This window comes from Podarcis pityusensis (assembly GCF_964106645.2).
Source record: "Podarcis pityusensis genome assembly, chromosome: 3".
Classification (NCBI taxonomy): Eukaryota; Metazoa; Chordata; class Lepidosauria; order Squamata; family Lacertidae; genus Podarcis; species Podarcis pityusensis.
Genome location: NC_138026.1, coordinates 117,537,537 through 117,556,689, shown reverse-complemented (window position 1 = coordinate 117,556,689; position 19,153 = coordinate 117,537,537). Strand labels below are relative to the sequence as shown.

The 19,153-nt window shown below is 46.5% G+C and overlaps 1 long non-coding RNA gene across 1 annotated transcript in view; it reads right to left on the bottom strand.

Moving 5' to 3' along the window:
- The window catches only part of LOC308474697, a 77,585-nt gene that overhangs the window by 15,196 nt on the left and 43,236 nt on the right, over positions 1–19,153 (bottom strand). The window lies entirely within an intron of this gene.

Sequence of the window (19,153 nt, the reverse complement as noted above, 5' to 3'; positions counted from 1 at the left end):
CTCCTAGGGTTTGATGCCCTCGGCCTGGAAGTCACCGGCTTCAACTGCATCTCTAACACAGAGAATGAGGGTCTGGTCAAAGACTTTGCCAAGGTTTTTGATGGCACTTTGGGGCAATATACAGGTACGCCCATCTCCTTTAGCCTTGATCCACAAGTCGCCCCCATGAAGCTAAAGCTACGTTGGGTTCCCTTTGCTCTCAAGGCTAAGGTGGACGAACAACTGGACAAGCTGATCGCCCAAGGAGTTTTGGAGCCGGTTGACCATGCCAAGTGGGAAACCCCCATCGTCACGCCTGTCAAGCCAGATGGGTCGGTGAGAATCTGCGCTGACTACAAGTGCACGATCAACAAGGCACTTCAGCAGCATGCTTATCCGGTTCTTGTTGTCCAACACCTGCTGCATTCCCTGGGTGAGGGTAAGGTCTTCGCTAAGCTGGACCATGCCCAAGCCTATCAACAACTGCCCATCGATGATGCCACTGCTGAAGCCCAGACGATCGTCACCCACCGAGGGGCATTCCGTTGCCACCGGTTGCAGTTCAGGGTAAGTGTGGCTCCTGGCATCTTCCAAAGCCTTATGGAGCGTCTCCTGCAAGGGCTTCCAGGCATGGTACCATATTTTGATGACGTCTTGGTGTCTGCAGACTCACACTAGCAGCTGTTCGAGCGCCACCATGCCGTGCTGACCAGGTTCCAGGAGGCTGGGCTCAAGGTAAAGAGGGAGAAGTGCCAGATCGCCATTCCACAGGTGGAGTTCCTGGATTATCTTATCGACGCCTCCGGCCTTCACCTGACCACATCCAAGATCCGCGCTATCCAGCAGGCCCCCACCCCAAAGAACAAGATGGATTTGCAGGCGTTCCTGGGACTGCTGAACTTTTATAACATGTTCCTGCCCCACAAAGCCACGGTGGCTGAGCCTCTTCACCGACTCCTCAGCACAAAGACACCTTGGTCCTGGGGTCATCAGGAGACGGTGGCCTTCAACGCGGTCAAGGCCCTCCTTTCATTGGACAGTGTGCTGGTACAGTACAGTGAAGCCAGGCCACTGGTCCTTGCCTGCATCGCCTCACCTTTTGGCATTGTCACTGTCCTTTGTCACCGTTTTCCAGACGGAAGAGAAGCACCGCTCGCCTGCTTTTCCAGGACGCTATCTCTGACTGAACTGAATTACAGCCAGCTCAACAAGGAGGCACTCGCACTTGTGGCTGGAGTGAAGAGGTTCCATGAATACCTCTACGGCAGGACTTTGGACCTCATCACTGACCACAAGCCACTCCTGGGCCTCCTCGCCGGTAATTGTCCAACTCCACCGGTCCTCTCGCCGCGCATGGTGCAATGGACTGTTTACCTGGCTGCCTACCACTACCGGCTCATCCATCGCCCGGGGAAATCGATGGGCCATGCCGATGCCCTCAGCCATTGCCCTCTTCCAGCATTTGTGGAAGACCTGGCTCCTGCTTCATCGCTCCTCCTGATTGAGGATCTTCCAGCAGCGCCTGTATCGGCTGCCTCTGTGGCCTCCGCATCTGCCCAGGATCACACCATCAGCCATGTGCTCAACTGGGTGTGGAGTGGGTGGCCACAAGGGCCTTTTGCATCGGAGTTCCTGCCGTTCGCAACCAGACAACATGAACTCTCAGCTCATCGCGGCTGTCTGCTGTGGGGAGACCGCGTTGTGATTCCCCAAAGACTCCGTCAACGTGTCCTGGAGGCTCTGCACGTTGGCCACTCGGGAATTGTCAAAATGAAGGCGTTGGCTCAGTGTTACGTCTGGTGGCCTAACATGGATGATGCCATCACTGCCTGGGTTTCCGTCTGTCAAGCGTGCCAAGAATCTAGGCCTGCGCCACCGGCAGCTAAGGGACACACCTGGAAGACGCCCAAGACACCCTGGTCGAGGGTGCACATCGATCTGGCCGGCCCCTTTCTTTCTTTCTTTTTTTAATGATATTTATTGAGAATTTTAAAATTACAAAAAAACAAAGAGAAAAAGAAGGAAAAAACAAGAAAAGAACAAATAGCAATTAAAGAATACAAATCGATAAAAGTCAAAGTCAAACAACAAAAACAAAACACATAACACATCAAAAGCAAAAAGCAAAAATAAGCCAAAATAATAATAATAACAGATCCAGTATTCCCAAATCCTTAACTGTCATTACCTTATTTCATCGACCTCCTCACACCTCCCTTTTTTGTATTCTAGTTGTTGATTATCACAGCAAATCCTTTCCATTTTTCATAATATTCTGTCATTAAATTACCTTAATCTATTTTAACCTTATCTTACCATAAAAAACCCTAAAACTTAAAACTTAAATCTTATTTATACCAATTTCCCATAACCAGCGCATATTCTTACATAATTCTTTTTAACATTTCTGATAAAGCCAAATAATTTCGTTCCAACATTTTTCTAATACTCATTAATTTTACAAAACATTCCTAAGTAAATTTTTTAAAACTTTCTTCCAATATTCATCCAACGTCTCTTCCTCCTGGTCCCAGGTTTGTCAGTCCTTTCTATCCCATCCATCTAGTTCATTAACCTGGTAACCTTATGTCCGAGGCCCTTAAGTCTTGTCCATGTCCCTTCCACAGATCTTCTTCATATTTATACCTGTACTTTACTTTGTCTTCTGCTCCTTTCACTCGTGGAGACTCCAGCTTGACAATATTTTTGTCCCTTCTATACAGAACAGCCCCTTTTCCATAGTCAACACTGAACTCCATGTGGTATTTAAAAGCATGTTTCAAAGTCCCTCCAAAGTTGAGGACCCCCACAACTCCAAACTCCTCCCGGCCCAAAGCCAGACTTGAAAAGTCAAAACATCCCTGCATAGGGGGGTCTATCCAGCCCCCCATCTCCAAGCCAAGCAAGACTTCTATTTGTATCCATCTCTCTCTCTCTCTTTTTTATAGCAGATCTAACAACAAAGTTTCCTTTTTCAGATATTTTGTCAATATTTTGTTCCTTTTAGATGCGAAGGGGAACAATGGAGTCACTATGTTTCTCTTCTTTTAACTGTCTGTCAAAAACGTTTGTCTATAGTCAATGAACTTCCCGAGCACGTCTGTCCTGACACCCCGCTCCCAGGTTCAAGACGGTGGAAAATTACTTTCCTTTACACTCTCTTCTGCAGGTTTAAACAGTCCAGAAAAAAACAAAACCTCTTCTCCTGCTTCCAAGGGGGTTCAGTAATTTTAGATGATGAAAATTGATCCTTTACAGATGATTTTCTAAACTCTAGCTTGCCGTGTCTTTGCTTTAATCTATCTACAAAAAGCGGAAGGCTGACTTCCTGTTTAGACCTTCCCGCTTCAGTGCCAAATTAGAAGAAATTTCTTAATCCAATTTTCCGTTCTACTCACGGATCGTTGTTTAGAGTCCAATTGTCTCCTTTATTTCCAAATTTAACCTACTCACGGGTAGTTGTTTTTGTAGCCAGATTGTCACAGGAAAAAGGCAGCGCTCTCTGGTAACGGCTGTGCGGCTTTGCTCCACGGAAGAAGCAGTTGACTCTCAGCACCGCGCCATTTGCCCCGCTTCGCTCCGGAGCCCGTAATTGGGTTCCTTTACAAATTGGGGGGGGGTGCGAAAGGTGCCCGCCGAGTCCCACGGTCACAGGCTTCACCCGCCTGTGGTTTTTTAAAGGGTCCCCGCTTCGCCGTAGCGGAACAGACCCGATTTCCGTAGAGCCAGTCCCTCCGGATCAGAGGGAGTCCGCCATTACCGATGGCGCCACCCCGGAAGACTGGCCGGCCCCTTTCACGGTCGGACCTTTATGGTAGTGGTGGAAGCCTATTCCAAATGGCTGGAGGTGGCCCTGATGTCCTCCACCACTACCGAGGCTGTCATCCGTGTGCTGCAAGGCCTCTTTGCGACACATGGGTGTCCTGATGGCCTTGTCTCCGACAACGGACCACAGTTCACGTCAGGCACTTTTGAGCGGTATCTTTTGGGACTGGGCATCTGCCATGCCCTAACGGCACCATTTCATCCATCCAGCAACGGGCAAGCAGAGAGAATGGTGCGCTCGGCAAAAGAGGCACCGGTGTGCCTGGACCGGGGAGACTGGCACGAGCGGGTCGCCGAATACTTGTTCGTACTACACATCACCCCTCATGCAGCCACAGGGCGGAGTCCTGCCAAACTGCTTATGGGCCGCTGCCTCAGGTCCCCGCTCGCCCGGCTGCACCCGGACTTTGCCGTGGCCGAACCCCCAGGCTGTGCCAACGCGCCACGGTCATTTGTTCCAGGAAACCAGGTCTTTGCCCGGAACTTTGTGGGGGACATTCCTTGGGTGCCAGCCACAGTAGTGGGAGTCACTGGACCTCGTTCGTACCAGGTGGCTCTCGAAGACGGACCCTTGTGGCCCCGGCACATAGACCAGCTTAGGCGCAGGGTTGGGGACTTGGACACTACCGTGGTGCCCCCAACTACGCTTGTGGCTTGGGAACAGACACTTACAGATGGTGAGGCTCCACCTACACCTCTCTCGCAAACTGCTGGCGTGGAGCCGAACCAAGCCACTTCAGAGGGTCTGCCAGACTTACCACAGACTCAGAGCACTGCCGTGCCTGACATTCCGCCAACTCCACTTGCGGAGGTTCCACCCACAGCAGCGGATCCAGGGGACTTGGTTTCAACGCCACCTAGGGTCACACCACAGCCTCAGCAAGAATTGGGTGCCCCCCCCGGACTTGGTTACCAGTCCCCGGCAGTCTGGCAGAGTTTCCAAGCACCCAACTTAGTTAAAGGACTATGTTGTTGGACATGTATCACTGTTGGTCTAAGTATGTGAAATGTAACCAATATGCTTTTGTGCCTAATTGAACCATTAAGTGTAGTGCTGTATATAAGGAAACCATTACGATTGTAACTAACACCTTATCTCGGTGGGGAGGGGTGTTATGTACTGAAGTTCTCACCCTGGGCCAGCAGGGGGATACTGTAGATAGTTATGCAAATGAATGGATCAAAAATGACGTTCAGTGATTGGATAGTTTGTATGCAAATGAAGGATCGAAAGTGACGTTCAGTGATTGGATAGTTTTAGAAAGTTGCTACAGTTGCGTTGTTCTGGAGCTCTATATAAGTAGGCTGACTGAGCTCTTCAGCTCAGTTCTGTCCTGGCCTCTGAATAAACAAGAGCTGTTTGAAGAATCACTGTGTCGTCTGATATGTTCGCCCACAACTTAACAGTATTCTCCTGTTAATTATTTGCATTTTGTATTTGGCTATGTGTGGTTTTATTGGGGGGGGGTATTGAGTTGCTTTTTATTTTTATTAGGTATTATGTGGTATTATATCTTAATTTTATTCTGTGAACTGCACTGAGACCCCCAGTTATAAAGCGGTATATTAAATAAGTAAGTAAGTGATGCGGGTGGCGCTGTAAGGGATGCGGGTGGCGCTGTGGGTTAAACCACAGAGCCTAGGACCTTAAGTAAGTAAGTAAGTAAGTAAATGGCTTAGTCATCCTCTACAGTGGAAAGGAGAAGGGAAAGGACAGGCTGTGACCCAGAAGTGTCTTTGGACGGCACTGGCTCCCGGCCTCTTAAGTGAAATGAGCGCACAACCCTAGAGTCAGACACGACTGGCCCGTACAGGCAGGGGTACCGTTACCTTTTATCTTAATTTTATTCTGTGAACTGCCCTGAGACCCCCAGTTATAAAGCGGTATATTAAATAAGTAAGTAAGTAAGTAAGTAAGTAAAAGTAAGTAAATGGCTTAGTCAGCCTCTACGGTAGAAAGGAGAAGGGAAAGGACAGGTTGGCCAACTATTATTGTGAAAGGTGCCCTTCCTTCAGGTAACCACAAGGGTCCAGCAATGTGATGGAAACAGGTGAGGGGTGAGTTATTTAACTGAGGGATACATCCCCCTGGCACTGCCTATTCTCCTCATAAACTTTTTGTTTGATCCAAGCTATCTCCTTGTGAAACATGAATGCAGCAGATCTGAATGTTTGCGATCTGTAGTTGGGATCCTACTTCTGCGGAAACTGCTATGACTACCAGATTTCAGCAATATCTTCCCACAGGCATGTGATTTTGGCAACATTCTCCTCCATGTCAGCCTAAGTCAAAATATTCCAAACAAATTAAAAATATGGGAAGCATGGGTGCAGCCAAGATTTATTTTAGGGGGGTCGGCTATGAAGTTGTGCCCCCGTTTCTTCCTCTTATGGATGAACTTTCCTTTTACTTGTGGACCATGGTATTTGTTCTTCCTCTACACAGGATTTGGCCTGTTACAAACCGATTATATCTGCCTCCTGTTGATGATGTCCTGCTGTCTTCACTGACATTGGGAGCTGTCCACCACTGTATAATTGTTGCAGAAGGGAACTTCAGCTTAGCAAAGGAGAATCAAACAAGTGTCCAGAGGAAAGTATTATTTCTTCTCCCTGCACCATGCCCCTCTTGTAGCATTTTTTGGATCAATCATTTTGAGGAGCCTCTGATCTGAGTAGCTTTAGGCTACCACCCTAAATGGACATCCCTTCTTGGATTTAGGCATAGGGAGACAGTGAACTGAGAAAATAGTTTCATTACGTAAAACTTTTATGATGCCTGCTAACATGAACCATAGGTTTCTTTACAAGTTGATGATCATTTATCTGATTCCAGTTTAACCTCCTTTAATATAGCATTTTTCTGCTATATCCATTTGAGTTTTCCATTAAACCTTTATTATTTCCTCCATTATGTAAAAACTGCATCAATACAAACTCATCTCACCTCCCTGCCTCTTCCCTCCATTCTGTGTCTTAGAGCCATTCTATTCCGCCAGAAACAGAAAAAAGCAGTTGTCATAATTAGGTTTTTCATTAATTAAACAACCACTGGCAGTACAAAGTATCTCTAATGCAACCTTTTTATTACACAGAATGTCATTTTGATAGAGCAGTGAGTACTAGCTACCTGTTCCATTCGTTACACAAAGCATCAATTACTTAAGTGGTCCCTGAATACATCGTCCTTTGATTGCAAGCTTAATTGGTTGCGCAGCCAGTTGTTTCCATACTTTGTCCATTGCAAAAGACACCTATGGCAGAATCAGCTTAGGGCGGCACATCCCTTATTCCCCCAAATGGCTGTGAACTTTTCCAAAATCAGTGCTGATGATACTGGTGCTTCTCCTCCACTGGCAGAAGCAGCAGGGCAGGAGGGGCACCCATGGGCATTCTGCCTGGTTGGGGGCTTCTGCCACCTGGAGCAGCGTCCTCACCTGCCTCAAGGCTTGTTCGGCTCTGGGATCAGTCTTGTCTTTGGTTGTTTTACTCTGTGAGGTTTTGCAAGTTCTTCTTGGTCCAATCCTTAAATTACACTTTATTTGCATGCTTATATTAATATGCAGTTTCATCCATTGTTTTTCTCATTGGATAAGGGATCACTATAATTGTCCATCCTGAAGCTTAAATAGCTGCTGGGCATTTGCTCACTGTGATTCCCCCCCCCTCCAACTTGCTTGAACAGCTAAGGATTCGTTCCCATGTATTCCATGCGAAGTGTCCCACATTCCGTTCCAAACGCCTTTACTAAAATAAATAAAAAAAGCATCTGAGGTTGCAGACTTTTGCTCTGGGACTTTGCAGAGTAACTAGAAGCTGGGCTGAATCAACCCAGGTGGGAAAAGGCCTGTGAGCAGGGAGAAGAGCTTCCTGGACTCACAGTCAAGAAGGTCTCCCAAGATGTTTAAGGCATGCGCCCAGGTAAATTAAAGGAGGATTGCAGCCTTGAGTGTTGCTGGACGGGGTAGGGGAAACGGCTTCAGAAACAGGGGTGGGAAGGGGAAAGGGGACTTGGTCATCTTCTAGGGTGGAAAGGAAAAGGAATGTTTGTGATCTGTAACTGGGATCTCACTTCGGTGAAAACTCCTGTGACTGCCAGACTGCAGGGATACCTTTCCAGGTGCATGTGATTTTAGCCATGTTCTCTTCCACGTTAGCCTAAGTCACGATGTCCCAATGAAATTACAATTATTTAATCTCCCTCTCCCTCCCTGCCCTCTCTTGGCAAGCTTTGGGGCTCCAATTGGCCTACAAGCTGGCATTCAGCTTTGCCACGTCAACTCATCCTGAGCCATGAAGATCCTTCACCTGTGCTTGGCAGTTCTCTCTTTGCTGCTCCTGGCTTGCCCAGGTAAGGGGTGGAGAGGAAGAAGACAGAGGGACACCTGCCAGCCAATTGTGGGGTGGAAGAAGGAGAGGAGTACAGTTGCTCTTCTGTGGCCTTGCAAAGGAAGCTCACTTTTCTCACTAGAGATGTTTCTTTAGTGGAAATCTCTTTAGTGGGAATTCTTTGCATAAAAATGTATATATTGGACAAAATTGCCAACAAAAGTGTGTCTATTAGGGGAAATATGCACTGTGTTGCTGAATTTTCCCCATTACGCCCATCATTGCTATGCAATTTCCCCTAATATAACCCATATTTTCATGCTATTTTCATGAAGTTATTCTTTTTCCTGTACATTTTATAAACACATTGTTTTTTAGTCGTTTAGTCATGTCCGACTCTTCGTGACCCCATGGACCAGAGCACGCCAGGCACTTCTGTCTTCCACTGTCTACCGCAGTTTGGTCAGACTCATGTTTGTAGCTTCGAGAACACTGTCCAACCATCTCGTCCTCGGTTGTCCCCTTCTCCTTGTGCCCTCAATCTTTCCCAACATCAGGGTCTTTTCCAGGGAGTCTTCTCTTCTCATGAGGTGGCAAAAGTATTGGAGCCTCAGCTTCACGATCTGTCCTTCCAGTGAGCACTCAGGGCTAATTTCCTTAAGAATGGATGTGTTTGATCTTCTTGCAGTCCATGGGACTCTCAAGAGTCTCCTCCAGCACCATAATTCAAAAGCATCAATTCTTCGGCGATCAGCCTTCTTTATGGTCCAGCTCTTACTTCCATACATCACTACTGGGAAAACCATGGCTTTAACTATATGGACCTTTGTTGGCAAGGTGATGTCTCTGCTTTTTAAGATGCTGTCTAGGTTTGCCATCGCCTTTCTCCCAAGGAGCAGGCGTCTTTTAATTTCGTGACTGCTGTCACCATCTGCAGTGATCATGGAGCCCAAGAAAGTAAAATCTCTCACTGCCTCCATTTCTTCCCCTTCTATTTGCCAGGAGGTGATGGGCCCAGTGGCCATGATCTTCGTTTTTTTGATATTGAGCTTCAGACCATATTTTGTGCTCTTCTCTTTCACCCTCATTAAAAGGTTCTTTAATTCCTCCTCACTTTCTGCCATCAAGGTTGTGTCATCTGCATATCTGAGGTTGTTGATATTTCTTCCAGCAATCTTAATTCTGGCTAGGGATTCATCCAGCCCAGCCTTTCGCATGATGAATTCTGTGTTGGGATACTGCCCAGGGAGATAAAGTCCATCAAGGCCCCCAAGCCGTCTGCCGGACGATCCATCGACCTCCCGTAGGCACGCAGCGACATGAGTTTCTAGAAAATATGTTGCCACATTCCAGAGCTCATGCACACTATCAGCAGATGCACAGCCAAAAGTTGCACTCAGGAGAGCATTATTTACAAGTTTATTCAGCGTTGATCAGAACACAGAAAACATGACTGCCTGCTGATTTAGTGTCTGCGACACAGAGAGAAAATGAAAGCAACAGAAAAACATAAACATCCTGTGAACAGGAAATACGCAGACTCTGACTCACAAAGCCTGCTCCCTTTTAAGGTGGAACGGAAATATCCTAACATCCTCCCCCTTTCCGTGTAACCTGTAGTACCTGTGGTTCAACCCAATTGCAACCTTTGTACGTAAACCTTAAGTTGTTCTCTGTTAACAGCCTTAGACAACAGATCAGCAGGAATTTCATTTCCTGGCATGTAGGACACCTGAATGAGTCCTTTCTGAATACACTCTCTTGCACGATGTAGCTTAATCTGCAAGTACTTGGTCCTTTGCTTGCAACTCTCCGAGTTCAGCAAAGCCAAACACGATCTATTGTCTTGATACACTTGTACAGGACATTTCACAGAAACCCTGATGTCCTTAAACAGTTGCATCAACCATTCACAATCCATGAGTGAAAATGACAGAGCATTGAGTTCTGCTTCACAGGAACTTAGGCTCACTGTCGTCTGCTTTTTGCACAACCAGTCAAACAGGCAGTGGTTGTACATGTAGCATACTCCAGAAGTGCTTGTACCATCCGTGGTGTCACTTCCAAAACTTGCATCTGCAAAGATTTCAAGACCTCCAGTCTTTTGACTGGTGAACCTCAGCCTGTAGTGCATAGTCCCTTTCAAATAGCGGGCTATGCGCTTCAGAGCTTTCCAATCCTGAACAGTAGGATTGTTAGCATGTCTGCTAAGCAGGTTACAGCTTACAGCTATGTCAGGTCTTGAGCATCTAGCAATGAAATTCAACTTGCCTAGAATGCATCTGTACAGTGTTGTGTCAGAAAACGCTTCAGCAGTACTATCTACCTGGTAACCTGTCACCATCTACTATCTACCTGGCAACCTGTCACCAGGGAGATTAAACCTGTCTGCTGGGTTTGCATCAACCAAATTCAACCTGGTTAATACATCAGCAATTTTCTGTGTTTGGTGTACCAGAAAACTACCTGCTTGGTCCCTCTCCACCTGCAGAGAAAGATAGTTGGATATCTCACCAAGATCCTTCATGTCAAAGTGCTCCTTCAGCTGAGCTAGGGTGCTTTGGTAGAAAGCCTGATTCTTCCAAAACATCAGAAGATCATCAACAAAACATAAACAATACAGTTTGTTATGCCCCTCCTCCTTGACAAACACACATGGATCAGCTTTGCCCTGGTGAAAACCTAGAGAAAGCAATGTCTCAGTGAGCTTTGTGTTCCAACACCTGGCACTCTGCTTGAGACCATATAAGGATTTCCGCAGTTTACAGACCATTCCCTTCTGTATCTGCATCCCATCAGGTGGAAGCATAAACAGCTCCTCCCCCAAAACCCCGTACAAAAAAACTGTATTAATGTCATGATGGGAAACATGCAGTTTCTCCTCCGCAGCGATCTTGAGCATCAGCCGAATGCTCTCATATTTGACGGTGGGTGAGTAGGTCTCGTGGTAATCCTGTCCTGGTACCTGTGAAAAACCTCTGGCAACCAATCTGGCTTTGTGTCTGACAACCTTGCCATTCTGGTCTGTCTTGGCCTTGAAGACCCATTTGCTGCCAACCAGTCTCATCCCTGGGACTACCGGTACCAACTCCCAAGTTTGGTTCCTGTTCAAGGAATCAACTTCAGCCTTCATGGCATTAAACCAAGGCTCAGCATCTTTAGAGGTTAACTCCTGAACCTCTTTGAAGCTTGAAGGTTCCCATACCTTCTCTGAGCTACTAAGAACAGCAGTTGCTGTCTTAGCAAACTCATCAGCAAATCTCTTTGGAGGTCTGCCCTTTGTGGCTCTCTCAGATCTGCGTACTAGACGCAAGTCTTCTGGACTCATCTCCTCCTTCTTAGGAGAAAGGTGACCAATGGTGAACAGTGGTTCTTCCAGTTCATTGTCAGACGCATCAGACGGTCTGACTGAGGCCTTTGCGCTCTTGTAGTCTGCTGTGTCATCACTGTCACCGACACCAGCAGCAGCGCCGCCCACTGAACTGGAATCCGAACTCTGATCATCATCGTCATCATCATCCTCAGCAGCTTCCTCAGCTTTAGCTGCTTCTTTGACATCACCTTCATCCTCCTCTGGGTAACTCTGGAAAATTCCCACATTTTCCCCCCACTTAGGATTGTACTCAACACTCTTTGTGAACTTAATGGACTTAGAGTCAGTCATCCATACCCTGTATGCACCTTTTTCATACCCCATGAACAAACCATGTGCCCCACGCTTCCCAAGCTTGTTGCTTTGTGGGGTGTGTACCCACATGTCAGAACCAAAGATTCTCATGTGCTTGATGTTGGGTCTCTTACCAAACATCTTCTCATAGGGGGTACAACCAATAGGTGATGACAATCTGCGATTAAAAGTGTAAACAAAATTCGACAGAGCCTCCCCCCAATACTTATCAGGGAGATTGGCATCATGCAACAATGTTTTCATTCCTTGCAGCAACGTTTGATTTGCTCGCTCCGCAAGCCCATTCATCCATGGCGATCTAGGCGTTGACAAGTCATGCTGGATTCCCTTCTCAGTCAGGAAAGCTTCAAACTGCTGAGAAGTGAACTCCCCGCCTCGATCAGTAAACAGACAGCCAATGCGTTTACCATGAACATTCTCCAACCAAGCACAGAATGCCTTGAACTTCGGAAACGCTTGCGATTTCTGCTCGAGCATAAACACATGAATGTACCTGGAAAAAGAATCAATTAGAACCATGAAGTACCTTGCTCCACCCAAAGAGGGCGCAAGTGGACCAACCAGGTCTGCGTGCACTAGCTGGTAGGGTTTGGAAGCCTGCCTGCTAGACTCCTTGCCTTTTGGAGCAACCTTCACCTTGTTCTCTGCACAAGATACACATTTCATGTGAAACTTACAGGGTTTGATGTTCAAACCCTCAACCATCTCCGGCATCTTGGCCAGTGCCTGCCAAGACATGTGACAAAATCTTCTGTGTGCATCATGAATGCATCCTGCATGAAGAACCTTGTTAGTTTGTGCAACACAACAAGAATCAACATTAGACACAACAGCAGCAATGTCATCATAAGTTATACAGAACAAGCCATCCATAAACTTTGCATGCAAAATGTCCTCTTTGCCTTTTCTGATGACACAGACGCTCCTCTTGAAGGAAATCTCAAAACCACGCCCAGTCAACTGTGGGACACTGAGCAAATTGTCTGCAGTGCCTGGAACATACAGTACATCTTTGATGGTAGTGTGCAGACTTGCCAGTTTCACAGTCCCTTCTCCTGCGATTCGCAACGTCTTTCCATCAGCCAGGTGGATCTCACCTTCTTGAGGCGTGAAGGAGATAAACAGGTGGCGGTCTTTCGACACATGGCGGGTACAGCCTGAATCAACAACAAACCTGGCCTTGGCCTTTGGAGCAGTCTTTGCAGCAAGCAAAACCTTGTTTTCCACCGGCGTGGGCTTTTGCAGCTTGCCCCCCTGCTCCTGGCCATCAGACTTGCCTTTAGCCTTTGGTGAAGCTGTGCCAGTAAACAAAACCTTGTTTTCCACCGGCGTGGGCTTTTGCAGCTTGCCCCCCTGCTCCTGGCCATCAGACTTGCCTTTAGCCTTTGGTGCAGCTGTGCCAGCAAACAAAGCCTTGTTTTCCTCTGGCGTGGGCTCTTCACCCTCCCTCTGCTTCTGGCCATCTGCAGGCATCTGCCTCTGTTTACCTTTGCCCTTCCGGCCTCTGCAAAAGCGATGACCTTGGCTCCCATGAGAAACAGAGCTTTCAGCTGCCGACTCCTTGGCTCCCCCTGGAGGCTGGAATGCTGCCTGGGATGACGTAACAGTCAGCTCCCCCTGCAGCTTGCAACCGGTGCCCTCAGCATCCCTGCATTCACTCGCATTCTGGGAAACAGCCAGGACCTCCAATGCAGTCAAACTCTGGGCTGGGATGACTGGCAAATGGGCTATCTTCAAAGCATGCCACATCTTACGTGCAGTGACATTGCCAGCAAGCGTCTTTATTTCCTCCAGAGAGACGGACAAGACTATTACGTCAACGGCCTTCGAATTTTTGGCCTTCCACCTATCTGTCAGAGGAACTGGAGGGGCTTCAGATACAGTATGCCACACTCCAAACTGACGCAGCAAGCTCTCACACCACACAGCCCAGGTCCCATAATTGTGCCGATTTAGCTTTGGGCACTCAGCAGCCTCAGAAGCTTGGAAAAACTCCATTCCAGGTTTCTATTTGAGCCGTGAGTCTTATTCACTTCAGAGACGTCTTATCTCTGCTCCCATTAATCACGAAGCCTTTGGCGCGGCTCCCAGATCCAATTAGGCCTGCCGGACATCAAAGGCCCTTGCCGCGGCAAACAGAAAAGCCTCACTTTCGCTTTTCTTCCACATACCTTTCAGCAGTCTGTCGCAGTCTTACTCTCCTGTAAGTGCTGTGAATCTGGGCCCATAACCTATTGTTGGGATACTGCCAGGGAGATAAAGTCCATCAAGGCCCCCAAGCCGTCTGCCAGACGATCCATCGACCTCCCGTAGGCACGCAGCGTCATGAGTTTCTAGAAAATATGTTGCCACATTCCAGAGCTCATGCACACTATCAGCAGATGCACAGCCAAAAGTTGCACTCAGGAGAGCATTATTTACAAGTTTATTCAGCGTTGATCAGAACACAGAAAACATGACTGCCTGCTGATTTAGTGTCTGCGACACAGAGAGAAAATGAAAGCAAGAGAAAAACATAAACATCCTGTGAACAGGAAATACGCAGACTCTGACTCACAAAGCCTGCTCCCTTTTAAGGTGGAACGGAAATATCCTAACATCCTGCATATAAGTTAAATAAGCAGGGAGACAATATACAGCCTTGCCGTACTCCTTTCCCAATTTTGAACCAGTCAGTTGTTCCATATCCTGTTCTAACTGTAGCTTCTTGTCCCACATAGAGATTTCTCAGGAGACAGATGAGGTGATCAGGCACTCCCATTTCTTTAAGAACTTGCCATAGTTTGCTGTGGTCAACACAGTCAAAGGCTTTTGCATAGTCAATGAAGCAAAAGTAGATGTCTTTCTGGAACTCTTTAGCTTTCTCCATAATCCAGCGCATGTTTGCAATTTGGTCTCTGGTTCCTCTGCCTCTTCTAAATCAAGCTTGCACTTCTGGGAGTTCTCGGTCCACATACTGCTTGAGCCTTCCTTGTAGAATTTTAAGCATAACCTTGCTAGCGTGTGAAATGAGTGCAATTGTGCGGTAGTTGGAGCATTCTTTGGCACTGCCCTTCTTTGGGATTGGGATGTAGACTGATCTTCTCCGATCCTCTGGCCACTGCTGAGTTTTCCAAACTTGCTGGCATATTGAGTGTAGCACCTTAACAGCATCATCTTTTAAAATTTTAAGTAGTTCAGCTGGAATACCATCACTTCCACGGGCCTTGTTATTTGCAGTCCTTTCTAAGGCCCATTTGACTTCACTCTCCAGGATGTCTGTCTCAAGGTCAGCAACCACACTACCCGGGGTGTACGAGCCATCCATATCTTTCTGGTATAATTCCTCTGTGTATTCTTGCCACCTCTTCTTGATGTCTTCTGCTTCTGTTAGGTCCTTACCACTTTTGTCCTTTATTATGGTAATCTTTGTACGAAATGTCCCTTTCATATCTCCAATTTTCTTGAACAGATCTCTGGTTCTTCCCATTCTGTTGTTTTCCTCTATTTCTTTGCATTGCTCGTTTAAGAAGGCCTTCTTGTCTCTCCTTGCTATTTTTTGGAAATCTGCATTCAATTTCTTGTATCTTTCACTATCTCCAACCACATTTTGCTTGCCTTCTCTCCTCCACTATTTGTAAGGCCTCGTTGGACAGCCACTTTGCTTTCTTGCATTTCCTTTTCATTGGGATGGTTTTCATTGCTGCCTCCTGTATAATGTTGCGAGCCTCCATCTATAGTTCTTCAGGCACTCTGTCCACCAAATCTAAATCCTTAAACCTGTTCACTTCCACTGTGTATTCATAAGGGATTTGACTTAGATTGTATCTTACCAGCCCAGTGGTTTTTCCTACTTTCTTCAGTTTAAGCTTGAATTTTGCTATAAGAAGCTGATGATCTGAGCCACAGTCTGCTCCAGGTCTTGTTTTTGCTGACTGTATAGAGCTTCTCCATCTTTGGCTGCAGAGAATATAATCAATCTGATTTCGATGCTGCCCATCTGGTGATGTCCATGTGTAGAGTCGTCTCTTGTGTTGTTGGAAAAGAGTGTTTGTGATGACCAGCTTGTTCTCTTGGCAGAACTCTATTAGCCTTTGCCCTGCTTCGTTTTGATCTCCAAGGCCAAACTTGCCAGTTGTTCCTTTTATCTCTTGATTCCCTACTTTAGCATTCCAATCCCCTATAATGAGAAGAACATCCTTCTTTGGTGTCAATTCTATAAGGTGTTGTAAGTCTTCATAGAATTGGTCAATTTCAGTTTCTTCAGCACCAGTGGTTGGTGCATAAACTTGGATTACTGTGATGTTAAAAGGTCTGCCTTGGATTCGTATCGAGATCATTCTATCATTTTTGAGATTGCTTCCCAGCACAGCTTTCTCCACTCTTTTGTTGACTATGAGGGCCACTCCATTTCTTTTACGGGATTCTTGCCCACAGTAGTAGATATGATGGTCATCCGAACTGAATTCGCCCATTCCCGTCCATCTTAGTTCACTGATGCCCAGGATGTCAATATTTATTCTTGCCATCTCATTTTTGACCACATCCAACTTACCAAGGTTCATGGTTCTTACATTCCAGGTTCCTATGCAATATTTTTCTTTACAGCATTGGACTTTCCTTTCGCTTCCAGGCATATCCGCAACTGAGCGTGCTTTCGGCTTTGGCCTAGCCGCTTCATCAGCTCTGAATCTACTTGTACTTGTCCTCCGCTCTTCCTCAGTAGCATGTTGGACGCCTTCCGACCTGAGGGGCTCATCTTCCAGCGTCATAACTTTTATATGCCTTTTGTCTTTGTCCATGGAGTTTTCTTGGCAGGGATACTGGAGTGGCTTGCCGGTTCCTGCTCCAGGTGGATCACGTTTGGTCAAAACTCTCCACTATGACCTGTCCATCTTGGGTGGCCCTGCATGGCATAGCTCATAGCTTCTCTGAGTTATTCAAGCCCCTTCGCCACGGCAAGGCAGTGATCCATGAAGGGGATAAACACATTACTTGGAGGGAGAACTGCCTTTCAACGGATGGCTCTCCTTTGGTTCACATATTGACCATTAAGGTGCAGCAATATATGGAAAACTACATTGCATGTAAAACTGGTAAGGAAAACCAAAGGTAGCCTCTTTTTTTCTCAGTTTCGTTGGATTTTATGGAATTTTAACCTTTAAAGCCCTATACGGCCCAGGACCCATGGAGGACCTTACGGTTTCAAACAAAAGCACCTTGGTGGTCCTGGGCCACAGAGAGGTTAGGCTGGCCTCAACCAGAGCCAGGGCTTTTTCAGCTGTGGCTCCAATCTGGTGGAACACTCTGTCGCAAGAGACTCTGCAGGGCCTGCAAGACAGAACTGTTCCACCAGGCCTTTGGCCAAGGCATAGCCTGATCCTTTGGTAATCCTCACAGAAGTCTAGCCCAATGGTTGCCATTAATATGATTTGAACTTATTTTACAATGAATTGATTTTAGAATGCTGTATTATTTTACTATTATTTTACTGCAGAGGCAGCGGGGCAGGAGGGGCACCAATGGGTTTGTTGTCTGAGGGGCTTCTGCCACCAGAAGCAGGGTCCTCACCTGCCTCATGGCTGGTCCAGCCGTCTTTGGCCCCTTTGCCCTCTGAGCTTATGCCAGATCTCCTTTGCCAAATCCCTAAACCACACCGTATGGGCACATTTAATTTGTTGTGCAGCTTCATCCATTGTTTTTCTCAGTGCCTAAGGGATGTCTATTCTGCAGCTTTAACAGATACTGGGCACTTACTCTGTGCGCTGTCCTGCCCTCCACCATTTAAGATTACCTCAATTTCACATCCCATACATTCCATGCAAATCTCCCACTTTCAACTCCAAGCAGCTTCATTTTTATTTTATCTTTTAAAGAAAGAACCTGAGGCAGTAGACTTTTGCCTTGGGTGCATACAGAGAAATTAGCAACTGGATGGAATGAACCCCAGGGTGCCAGTTCTCCCGTGTTTCTCAAAACATTGTCACAAAATGGTGAGCAAGCTTCCTGTTTCCCCAGAACTCTTCCTCAGGGCCACAAAGACAAAAAATCCCTGCCGTGCATAACATCCAGTTTGCAGGAGAATATTGGAGACCTTGAAAGCTCACTCACGATTCTTTGAAATATTTAATTGTACCTAGAAAACAATGTCCCCCAGGGGTAAGGATGGGGAAGAAATGGATTCAGTTCTCATTGAAAGGTGAATCTACTGAATTCCTAGTTTCTGAAAATGAAAAACTGAAACTGAGACCTATCCCAACCCAATGGTCATGAGAGCCAAAGCTCTCATAAAACAACATGTTGTAGACACTGAGCGCAAATTGATCTAGCCAGGACCCCAACTGTTATTGCCAGTGCACAGGACAATTCAGTAACTCCCTGCTGCCTTCAGATACAAACCCTGCTGCAACGGACATCGTTGCCATATTCTGCACAGCAGTGCTCACAATTTGTTGCATGATGGCCTGTACCACAAACTAGATATAATGAGCACTCGTATTAGAGTGCTTGGTAGACTGATAGCTGTAGTCCTATATACTACGAACCTTTTCTGCTCTTCCGGACTTGTCTAATGTTCTCTTATCTTCTTTTGGATTCTTATAGCATCTTATAAGTTTTAACTTATTTTAGTTTTTTAAAACATTTTTTAAAAAGGATTTTAAATTATTGTATCCCTCCCTCCTTATGCTGGTCCTCAACCGTAATAAAGATTTGTTGTTGTTGTTGTTGAAATGCTTCTTATGGACCAACATGGCTTGCTTTGTATTTTCATGTCTCAAACATAGTCATCTTGCTATGAAACGGAGTTAACTGTTGTCTTTTTGTTGCTGGTTTTTATGTTGCAGACGTAGATAAGAAATGGCTGACTTTGAAAAATGGAAGATGCTCCCTCTCTTTTTGAGATCCGCTGGATCCCGCTTCATCCCCAGCTAGAGACGTCTTCCCCAAAGCATCCAGATTATAAAAAAGCAACATTTTCAAGGCTTACATGAGTTGTGCCTTACAATAAAAGCAGCTCCAAAAGCCCTATTACTTCTCTTGTTTATTTTCAAGCATGAGCGTCATTGCTAATGAAGCCAAAATGGGACCTTATGCCCATGAGAAGGAGGTGTTAGCAGGCATGGTTGTGCAGAGGCACAAAACGTTCCCCCTCCACCTTGTTTAGATAGCTGAGGATCCGGACCCATATATTTCATGTAAAGTGTCCCACATTCCGTTCCAAGCACCTTGGGCATGAAAGTATCAGGACTGGACCTGAACCTGTTGCCCTTTGGATGTTTCTGATCTGGAGATGCCATCACCCCCAATCTACAGCCATACTGACAGTGACTCCAGGGGGTTTTGAACAGAAGA